At 40.0% G+C, this 12,432-nt stretch overlaps 1 protein-coding gene across 3 annotated transcripts in view; it reads right to left on the bottom strand.

Annotated features, from left to right (window-relative positions):
- The window catches only part of SLC39A9 (solute carrier family 39 member 9), a 40,863-nt gene that overhangs the window by 20,557 nt on the left and 7,874 nt on the right, over window positions 1-12,432 (bottom strand). The gene's annotated exons all lie outside the window — the stretch shown is intronic.

Below are 12,432 nucleotides of genomic sequence, written 5' to 3' on the forward strand. Positions count from 1 at the left end.
ACCTATTGGGGTATGGGGTGATCATGGGTGGGGCTGGCCGGGGGAAGGGCGCAGAGGTGGGGGAGGGTTGGCCAGCCACCCCACCCTCGATTGGGGTGGGAAAGGCCGATCAGGGGTGGGGCTGGCTGGGGGGAGGAACCGAGGGAGGTTGGCCACAGGCCCCACCCCCCCAATTGGGCGGGTTTGCTGGCCACAGTGGGCATCATAGCGACTGGTCGTTCTGGTTGTTATGGCATTATGGTCGCTGGCTTTATATACACATACACACACACACACACACACACACACACACACTAGAGGCCCAGTGCATGAAATTCATGCACTGGGGAGGTGGGGAGGGGAGGTCCCTCAGCCCGGCCTGCACCCTCTCACAGTCTGGGACTCCTGGGGGATGTCTGCCTGTGGGCTTAGGGATCGGGCCAAAGCCGACAGTTAGACATACCTCTCACAGTCCAGGACCCCTCACTCCTTACTACCCGCCTGCAGTGGAGGCAGAAGCTTCTGCCACCACCACTGTGCTTGCCAGCCATCAGCCTGGCTTCTGGCTAAGCAGTGTTCCCCTGTGGGAGCACACTGACCACCAGGGTCAGCTCCTGCATTGAGCATCTGCCCCCTGGTGGTCAATGCGCATCACAGCGACCGGTCATTCTGCTGGTCATTCCGCTGTTCAGTTGATTTGCATATTAGGGTTTTATTATATAGGATATATATATATATGATAGGATAAGAGTTAATTAAACATACTTGCAAATATAACCCAATCCTTTTATTTAAGTGTAGAACAAAATGACAGAGAAAAGCCGTAAGATGATAAGTGTACCTCTCTAAAGAATCTAGTATGTGGTATTCTCGGAGCAATTCATGGGAAATCTATCTTGAACCATTCCTGATGACAAGTTTTGATGATTATCTATTTACTAGAGGCCCGTTGCACGAAGAGATTCCTGCAATAGGCCTTCCCTTCCCCTGGCTGCCAGCACCGGTTTTCCTCTGGCAGCCGGGACCCAGGCTTTCGCTCCGGCCAAAGCCTTCAGTCTTCACAGCTCCGGACGGAGCCTTCAGTCTTCACTCCGCCGCTTCGCCCTACGTATGCAAATTAACCGCCATCTTTGTTGAGTTAATTTGCATACTCTCCTGATTGGTTGGTGAGCATAGCAGAGGGATGGTTAATTTACATGTTTGTCTATTATTAGGTAAGATGGATACATCACATTTATATTTGGGTCTTTGACCCAATAGCCTGCTTTCCTAAACATGTTGCAAAGAATTATGATGGTTTCAAATTTTAGCTGTACAGTAAACAAGCACTGCAGTACTCAAGAAACCATGTTCTTAAGACTTGTGTCTATAAAAAGACAGTTTTCTCACATGAATGCTGATAATCACCTCATTCCAGTGATTTTAGAGCTATAATTATAGAAGAACATGTGAGGTTCTTTTTTACATTAATTAGTATTTAATAGTGCTTATTAAAGTGTCAGAGCACTCAGTTAATTAACATGGTATACTGAGCTCTGAAAAAATATCTGTTAATTATCATAATTGCAGGGTCCACAAAAGAACTGAACCATGGACTGTTGCAACATGTAAATAAACTTCTTTATTGAAGTTTAGAGAAAAGTTGGTTTGATCTACAAATAAAGAAAGAGAGGGAAAAGGTGGGGGGGGGAGATAAAGTAGTAGAAACAAATTATTATGACTAAACTCATCAGTATGAAGAGAGATGTGGAAAATTTGGATAATTTAACTTAAATAAGCAAACATCATGGTTGAGCTACCACAAAACATTTTCATAGAGTGGAGTATGTGTATTTAGTATTTACTTTTTATAAAGAATGATGGGACTTGTGGTGCTAGCCAAAAGGTAGTGAAGTTACTATAAAGAGATCAACCAATGAACTTGTATGTGTTTACGCATAATCTGGGACACAGACAATGGGGTGGGGGGGGAGGGTGAAGGCTGTGGGGACGAGAGCAGGATGAATGAGGTTAATGGGGGGTAAAGGAGGACCTATGTAATGCTTTCAATAATATAAAGTCACTAGAGCCTTAGTCATGTACTGATTAAAATAAATATTCTGTTCAAAAAACATCTAACTATCTGAAGACTACATAAAGTAAACAATACCAAGAGGAGAGAGGGCAGCAAAAACTTCAAAAGAAACCCTGTCCTTCTGGCCAAAGAACCAGAAAAAGGGGCTGGTGAGAAGTATTGGTGGGGAGGGGAATCCCCTTTCCCCCTTTTTAAAAAAAAAAAATATTTTATTGATTTTTTTACAGAGAGGAAGGGAGAGGGATAGAGAGTTAGAAACATCGATGAGAGAGAAACATCGATCAGCTGCCTCCTGCACACTTCCTACTAGGGATGTACCCACAACCAAGGTACATGCCCTTGACCAGAATCAAACCTGGGACCCTTCAGTCCACAGGCCGACGCTCTATCCACTGAGCCAAACTGGTTAGGGCCCCTTTCTCTTTTTTTCTCTCCCCTCTTCTCTTTTCTTTCCCAGCCCTGACTTAAAGGCAGCCCCAGTTGCAGAACTGCATGGCAATAATGTAGTAGTTAAAACTCCAGAAAAAAACAAAACAAAACAACAAAAACACCATTTTTCTGGCACAGTAACTGGAAAAAATGGCCCCAGTGGTCTAAAAAGCATGAGGGAAATTCAGTTATTCTGTTTGTTCTCTTTTCTCCTGTCACTTTGCCCTGAGGGCAGCCCAAGTTACATGAACTATGCAGTGACAGTACAGGCAGCTAAAATTCCTACAAAAACTTTCTGGCCAGAGAACTGAGTGGTGGTCCCCTGGGAACCAGAGAATATGAGAGAAATACTGGAAAGAGCTGGGGGGGGGGCAGTGTTCCCCCTAATCCTGTGTATAAATGATACAAGTTCAAGAGGTACCCCACCCCTGAACTGAGTAGGGACATGACAGACCCAAAGCAGTATTGCAAAGGCTTTAAAAACTAAACTAAGTCCGGTGGCTTGGCTCAGTGGTTGAGCGTTGACTTATAAACTAGGAGGTCACGGTTCCATTCTGGGTCGGGGCATACACCTGGGTTGCATCTCTCATCACTGATGTTTCTATCTCTCTCTCCCTCTCCCTTCCTCTCTGAAATCAATAAAAATATTTTTAAAAAACTGAATTAAAATTAGAACCATCACCCAAAAAAGGCAACAGAGAACTGGCAGTCTGACCAAACCAGGTTAATTGCCTGCTAAAACAAACAAAAAACCCCAACAATAACAACAAAAAAAACAAAAACAGCCCTAACCGGTTTGGCTCAGTGGATAGAGCGTCAGCCTGCAGACTGGAGGGTCCCAGGTTCGATTCAGGTCAAGGGCATGTACCTTGGTTGCAGGCACATCCCCAGCGGGGGAGGTGCAGGAGGCAGCTGATCGATGTTTCTCTCTCATTAATGTTTCTAACTCTCTGTCCCTCTCCCTTCCTCTCTGTAAAACATCAATAAAATATGTTGTTTTAAAAAAAACCAAAAACCCAAAAACAAACAAACAAACAAAACATTCTTCAGAGGATTTTGAGAGGACCCAGAGTCTCAAATTATAATATTAAAAATGTCCAGGATACAATAGAAAATTACTTGACATATAAAGAAAAAGGAAAATATGGCCAATTACCAATGAAAAAGATTACCAACCCAACCCCAATATAGCTCAGATACTAGAATACTCAAAAGGCTTTAAAGCAGCTATAACTATGCTCTCTGAGGTAAACACCCTTCAAATAAAAGGATGTCCTCAGTAGAGAATTAGAAACTATAAAAAGGAATGAAATAGCAATTTTAGAACTGAAAAATATAATCTGAAACAGTAAGTTCACTGGATAGGTTCAATAGCAGAATGGAGATGACAGAGGAAAGAATCAGTGAACTTAACCACAAGGGCAGAGTTGAACAGTACCAATAGAGAGCACATGGCTCACAAAGTCTAAAATGTTCACTATCTGACTCTTTACAGAAAAGGTTTGCCAACATCTAGTTTAAACACACAAATTAGGCTCTGGTCAGGTAGCGCAGTTGGTTAGAGCATCGTCCCGCAGGTTCAATCCCGCCAGGGCACAATGAATGCAAAACTAAGTGGAACAGCAAATCGACCTCTCTCTCTCTCCCACCCCCTTGTCCTTTCTCTCTCTCAAATCAATCAATAAGTACAATTTTTAATAAAAATAAACACCCCAGTTAGAAGACAGAGATTGTCAAATTAAATTTAAAAAACATGATCCAACTATATATTTATAAGAAACCCACTTTAAATATAATGAATGACAGGTAGATTAACAGTGAAAGGATCCAAGAAGATATACCATGTAAACACTCATCAAAAGAAAGTTAGAGCCTAGCTGGTTTGGCTCAGTGGATAGAATGTCGGCCTATGGGACTGAAGGGTCCTGGGTTCGATTCTGGTCAAGGGCATGTGCCTCAGTTGCAGGCTTGATCTCTGGCCCTGGTCAGGGTATGGGAGGCAACCAATCAATGTGTGTCTCTTATATCAATGTTTCTCTCTCCCTACCTTCCACTCTCTAAAATTCAATGGAAAAATATCCTTGAGTGAGGATTAACCAAAAAAAAAAAAAAAAAAAAAAAAAAAAAAAAAGGAAAGAAAGAAAAGAAAGCTGAAGTGGCTATATTAATATTATATAAAGTAGACTTGAGAACAAGGAATATTACCAGGGATAAAGGGGGACATTACATAATGTGAAAAGGTCAATTCATCAATAAGACACAGCAATTCTAAATGTGTAGACACCTAACCAAAGAGCTTCAATATGCATAAAGCAAAAACTAATATAATTGAACAGAGAAATGTACAAATCCACAACTGTACTTGGAGACTTCAATACTCCTATCGCAGTAATCAATAGAACAAGTAAAAAATCAGCAAGGATATAGAAGACCAATATTATCAAACAGCTTAATCTAACGACATTTATAGAACACTCTACCAAATAACAACAGAATACACACTCTTTTTAAGTGTACAAGGAACATTCAGCAAGATCAACCATATTCAGGTCCATTAAAAAAGTATTTAAAAATTTATAAGCATTCAAATCATACTAGATATGTTCTTTGACCACAATGAAGTTAAACTAAAACTCAGTAACAGAAAAAATCTGGGGAAAGAATTGGAAATTTAATAACACACTTCTAAATAACACATAGGTCAAAGGAGAATTTGGAAGGGAAATTAGAAAATATTTTGCACTGAATAAAGATAAAAATATATCAAATTCCTGGGATGCAAATAAAATAGTGCTTAAAAGGAATTATAGCAATAACTGCTTGTACTAGAAAAGAAGAAAGATCTCAAATCAATAAGCTTTTACCTAGAAAAACTTGAAAAAGAAAAGCAAATAGGTGAAAGAGGGTATGGGGGGGAGGGGGAATAAACAATGATGGAAAAAATATTAAATTTAAATTTAAAAAGGAAGAGCAAATAAAGCCTAAAGCAAGCAAAAGGAATAAAGAGCAGAAATCAATAAAATGGAAAGCAGAAAAATCAACAGAAAAAAAAATCAATGAAGTCAAATGTTGCCGGGAGCCGGTCCATCCTTGCTGTTTCAAGGGACCTGGCATATATGGCATACTGTTCTTAATATGTTTGCTCACCTTCTAGGCACTATGTGTTTTAACCAAGGTCTCTGAGAAAGGTTGTTTCCCCAGGTAGGGATTTTCCCCTGAAGTTAGGGAGGGAATAAAACCTCTTAATAAGTGCCAGTCGGGTAATTAATCACTTTAACTATGAACAATCATGCTTAAGCTACATAATCTTTACTCCCTGGAATGGAGATAAGAAACGCCCTAACCTTTGAAATAGAGATTGATAGGATTGGAATCAACTGGTATAAATACAGATGTAAGAAGACAGGACAGAGAGAGACAGAACCTAGGCACAGAACCTACACAGAACGTTCTCTAGAGACAGAAGAACTTCGCTGGAGAGAACATGGCAAAAGATCCTGGACAGAAACTGGCCTCAGAACCTAGAGACAGAACCTAGCGAGAGAACATGGCAAAAGATCCTGGACTGAACCTGACTACAGAAATTGGCAAGAGAACCTGACTAGAACCTGGTGACTGAACCTGGCTGGAGAACCTGGACAGAACCTGGCTGGAGAACCTAGTGAGGAAACATGGCTACAGAACCTGGCTGGAGAACCTGGAGAACCTAGCAAGAGAACATGGACACAGAACCTGGCTGGAGATCCGAACCAGAACTTCGCTGGAGATCCAGACCAGAACTTGGCTGGAGATCCTGGCTAGACTGCTGATCAACTGAACACTGTCTCCGTGTCCTTCCTTCTTCGCCGACTCCGTCCACACCTTTGGGGACCCCTGGACCCGCTGGGGTTGGACCCCGGCAAAATGTAGTTCTTTGAAAAAAAATAAAATTGATGAACCTCTAGCCAGAATGGCCACATTAAAAAGAGAGAAGACAAATTATCAATATCAGGAATGAAAGAGAAGAAATTACTACAAATATCAAAAGGATAATAAAAGATAACTATAAACAACTTTATGCCCTAAATTCTTCACCTTAGAAGAAATGAATCAATTCCTTGAAAGACACAAACTTCCAAAGCTACTCAAGAAGGAATAGAGAACTTGAATAGTAGTCTCATATCTATTAAAGAGACGGAATTTATAGCTAGAAGCCTTCCAACATAGAAAACTCCAGGCCCAGATGGTTTCATTGGTAAATTCTAGCAAACATTTTAGTAATATATATATATTATTGATTTCAGAGAGGAAGGAAGAGAGAGAGAAGAGACAGAAACATCCATGATGAGAGAGAATCATAGATCAGCTGCCTCCAGCAAGTCTCCCACTAGGGATCAAGCCCACAACCTGGGCATGTGCCCTTGACTGGAACTGAACCTGGGAATTTTCAGTTCACAGGCTGATGCTCTATCCACTGAGCCAAACCAGCTAGGGCTAGGACTAAATATTTTTAACTCTATGCAGTCTCTTCCAGAATACAGAAGAGAGAACACTTCCCAATCCTAAGGACCCAGTGTTATTCTAATAACAAAAACCATACAAAGATATGGTAAGGAAAATCATAAGCCTATATTCCTCATGAACTGAGACACAACAATCCTCAACAAGATGATAAAAACTCTCAGCAAAGTAGGAATAGGAAAAAACTTCCTTAACCTGAAAAGGGAATCTATAAACAACCTACATCTAACATCATAGATAATGATGAAAGACTGGCTGAGAACAAGCGACACTGTCCACTTTCATTCCTAATGAACCTCATAATGGGTGATATAGTCCATGCAATAAGGAAAGAACAAAAGCATATTGGAAAGGAAAACACAAAATTGTCTTTATGTATAGATGACATGCTTGTTTATGTAGCAAATCCCAAAGAATCTATAAAAAACTTCTATAAAGAATAAGTGAGGTTAGCAAATTCTAAATACTAGAATACTGAAAAGAGAAAAATTTTAAAGTATCATTTACAACTGTACTAAAAACTTGAAATATTTAGGTATAATATTAGGTAACAAAATATTTATAGATCTATTAAAAATGATAACACTCACTAAAGAAATCAAAGAAGACCTAAATAAATGGAGATATATATTATGTTCATGGATTGGAAAACACAAAATTCTTAAGATGTCAATTCTCCCCAAAGTAATCTACAGATTCAATTCAATCTCAGTCAGAATCCCAGCATGATTTTTTGGGCAGATATTCACAAACTCATTCCAAAAAATTTCTATAGAAAGGCAAAGGAACTAGTTTAACCAAAACAATTTTGAAAAATAAGAACAAGGTTAAAAAACTCCATTGTCTGATTTCAAGATTTGCTATAGTGCTACAGTCTTCAAGACAAGGTAGTATTAGCAAAGCACAGGCAACATATATAATGGGGAAAATAGAGAGTCTAGAAATAGACCAAACACAAATATGGTCAATTGATTTTTGACAAAGGTGTAAAGACAATTTAATAGAGGAAGGAGTCTTTTCAACAAAGACTACTGGACACCTATCCATATGTAAAAAGCTAACCTTCATTTTGTATTCAAAATTAACTGAAAATGGATCATAGACCTAAATGCAAAATCTAAAATTATGAAACTTCTAGGAAAAAAAATAAGTCCAGCAAAGGTTTTTACATATGACACCAAAAGCACAATTCATTTAAGAAAGAACTGATAATTTAGACTTCATCAAAATTTAAAACTACTTTGTGAAAGAAGCTATTAAGAGGATGGAAAGATAAGTCACAGGCTAGGAGAAAATACTGGCAGATCACACATCTGATAAAGGTCTTGTATCCAGAATACATAAATAACTCTCCAAACTCAATAATAATAAAATTCAATTTTTTAAAAATGAGCAAAAGATTTGATATCACCAAAAAAAAAATATAACAATGGCAAAGAAGCACAGGAAAAGATGTTCAACATCATTCTTAATTAGGAAATTGCAATTTAAAACCACATTGAGATACCACTACCCTTCTAATAGAATGACTAGAATAAAAAACTAAAACAAAACAGACAATACCAAGAGCTGGCAAGGAAGAGAACCAACTGGAACTCATACATTAATGATGGCAATGCAAAATGGTACATCCACTTTGGAAAAATTTTGGCAATTTCTTATGATGTTAAACACACGCACCCAGCAATTTCACTTATAACTATTTACACAAGAGAAATAAAAACTCATGCTTACACAAAGGCCTGTACAAAAATGTTTATGGTGACTTTATTCATAATCACCCAAACTGGAAATAACTCATATGTCTTTTGACTGATGAAGGAATAAACAGATTAAGGTTCATCCAAACAATGGAATCTACTCAGAACTAAAAATGTACAAACCATCCTATATAATAAAAGCCTAATATGCTACGTGTCCGTAGTCCGTACAACCAATCAAAGTGTAATATGCTAATGATATGCTAAGGCCACTCAACCGCTTGCTATGACATGCACTGATCACCAGGGGGGCAAACAGACAACTAGTCGGTCAGTCGCTATGATGTGTACTGACCACCATGGGGCAGATGCTCTGACAGGTAGGTTAGCTTGCTGCTGGTGTCCGGCTGATTGAGACTGAGCCAGATGGGCCAGACACTCCCTGGAGAACCTCCCACAGTCCCTCCCCGGTTGGCCAAACTCCCACGTCCCTCCCCGGCCCCGATCGTGCACTGGTGAGGTCCCTTGGCCTGGCTTGCACCCTCTTGCAATCCAGGACCCCTCAGGGGATGTCAGAGAGCTGGTTTTGGCCCGATCCCACAAGCCAGGCCAAGGGACCACACTGGTGCACAAACTCATGCACCGGGCCTCTAGTTAATACATAGAACAATATGACAACTCTCAAATGCACTATGCCAAGTGAAAGAAGCCAGACTCAAAGGCTACAAGATTCCATATATATGACATTTGGAAAAGGCAAAACTATAGGGACAAAGAAGAAATAAGGTTTGACTACAAACGGGCAGCATGAGAGAATGTTTTTTGTGTGTGATGGAACTGTTTTGTATTTTGATTGCAGTGGCAATAACACAACTCTATGCATTTGCCAAAAGTCATAGAGGTGTACACGAAAAAGAGTGAATATAAATATCCTATCTAATAATAGACAAACATGGTAATTGACCATACTTTCGCTATGCCTCCCATTGGCTAATCAGCCCAATATGCAAATTAACTGCCAACAAAGATGGCGGCTAATTTGCATACTGCAGGCAGGGAGGGACAGCGCCATCCTGCCTGCCCTGCCGCCATCTGGGCCTGCTATTTGCGACCCGGGGCGGTGGGATGGGACAGTGCCATCCTGCCTGCCCTGCCGCCATCCGGGCCTGCTATCTGCGACCCGGGGTGGCGGGCGTCCCGTGTGTTGACCCGACCCGGGGCGGCTGGGCAGGGCAGCAGTGATCAGCCGGCCCGCCTGGGTGTCCCGTGTGCGACCTGCCCAGGGCAGCGCCCCAACCCCCGGATCGGCCCTGCCATGTGTGCGACCTGGGTGGTGCCCCAACCCCCGGATTGGCCCTGCCGTGTGTGCAACCTGGGGCGGTGCCCCAAGCTCCGGATTGGCCCTGCCGTGTGCACCACCCAGGGTGGTGCCCCAACCCCTGGATCCGCCCTGCCATGTGCGTGACCCGGGGAGGCAGGGCAGGCACCAAGGGATCGGGCCTGCCATCTGCCACCTGGGGAGCAGGCCTAAGCCAGCAGGTGGTTATCTCCCAAGGGGTCCCAGATTGTGAGAGGGCACAAGTGGGGCTGAGGGACACCTCCCCCCTCTCCTCCTCCCCCATCAGTGCACAAATTTTTGTGCACCAGGCCTCGAGTATGTAAATAAAAACATTAAAATAAATTTTAAATGATGGCTTACAGCTGGAGACTAATCCATGATGAAAGGTTAAAGAGACAGGAACGCTTATTTTTAGAAAAGTAGGTTTATAAAGTATCTATTTTCAGATGAATCAACAAAAATATTCTGAGTCAAAATCAGAAAAACTGAAAATAAAGGGATATAACCCAACACATAATAAACATTAAAACTATATCTGAAATATGGTATGTGAATTATATCTCTAAAACTATTATTAAAAAACAACAACTTATACCTTAACACATTGTTTGCGGGTAGTTTTTATCGCGCGCTAACAGGTGGCGTGAGCCATTTTTGCTAATTTTTTGCGCAAATGGCAACGTTCAGTAAAATTACGATAACTTTAGTTTTACATATTTTTTTCAATGAAACTTTTTGTGATTTACTATAAAATGTATACTGAATTATTTTTCTTAGAATAGCACTGAATGCATGGCGAGGCAGAGAATTGTGTGAAGGGATGACTCCATGCAGTTGAATAGATTACCATTATACCTGGAAGTACATACATAATTCACCATTGTATGTGTTAGAGACCCAAATTTTGTCCTTTGGAATTCGAAAATCTGCATGTTAGCATCCCTTTAGAGCAATAAAAAAGTATAAAAATAAACATATTTATACGTTACCCGCATTCTACCGCTAGTCTATAAAAAACGTATTAATACGTGTCCCGCGCTCTACTACCAAAGTAAAACATATAAATATGTTTCCCGCATACAATGTGTTAAGCACTTCTTTCCTTTACCCCAGTGTTTCCCAAACTTGTCTAATAAGAATTATTTGGCAATTTGTTAAAAATAGATATACCCAGGCCTTTTCTTTGGGGAGGCCAAGAAACTATATTTTTAAAATACACACCACCACCCCCAAGGAAATTTTATTATCAGACAAGTTTAGAAAACAACCCATAATTCTTTCTTAGCTACAAAGCCAAGAAAAAAATTGTAATTGTCTATTTAGTCATGGTCTGAATGTTCCCTAGTATACCAGGATATTGATCACTACAGTGGAATAATTATACTTAGAAAAATTCAAGCTGATCCACTGGGATATGAAAGAAAACTTTGACACATATTTACTTTAAATCTTAGTTTAAACTTTTCTATAATTTTAGGTATGAGTTTTATAATGAACACAATATATTAATAGAATAGTACACATATATCTTTTTCCCCAATAGGATGTGTGATAATAAGGACCACTGCTCTAAGGTTCCTTATTATTTTTCTCCCCCCAAAGCTGACAAATCCTCAGCCTGTTTTATTTTACAATAAGAGCCCTATAATCCTTACTCTTTACCATTTTGCCCATATGCATGCCCCAGGTATAAGAGATGTGAATAACTATTTGTTATAATGTATCTAGTAAAAAATATGGAAGGTGCATACCTCTTTATACTATTCTTAAAAGTCCAGTCGACTCTTGGCATTAAAAGATTCAGCTCACCAATTTAACAGCAGTGGTTCCTAATCCTTACAGGTATCTGTGATGTTTCATGACAAGTAGCAGTCTGACTTTGCTGAATCACAAATTCGAATCAAGTTATGTTTTCAAGCTGGTGTGAAGGACCAAATTATTTAGCAGGTGAGTGAACCAAGAGGACTGTCCAGCATTTGTTCTCACACAGGTATACTGTTCTCTGATTGTTATCAGTTAGTTATTAGTTAGTTATTAGTTCTCTGATTGTTATTGTTATTAGTCAGGAGAGTCTTCTTTAGATATTTAGTTGTTTTTTATTCTTTACTGCAGGGGTCCTCACCAATTATCTAAAACAAGCATGTCAAACTTGCAGCCCACGGGCTACAGGGAGCCCACAATGAATATTTTTGTGGCCTAGCCAATATAACGGTATGTAAGAAACGTTTTAATAAACATTTCGTAACTTAATTTTTACAATATCCTGTTCTACATAATTATTAATAATGAACTACAATGTTCACTAATGACTGATTACTATAATCATGTTGCATTCATTTCCCTTATGCGCCTTACGCACAGGCGCACCATTCCCCTCTACTAATATTAGCAGCGAATATTTTAGCAGCTGA

This window comes from Myotis nattereri, assembly GCF_964212035.1.
Source record: "Myotis nattereri genome assembly, chromosome: 1".
NCBI classification, from domain to species: domain Eukaryota; kingdom Metazoa; phylum Chordata; class Mammalia; order Chiroptera; family Vespertilionidae; genus Myotis; species Myotis nattereri.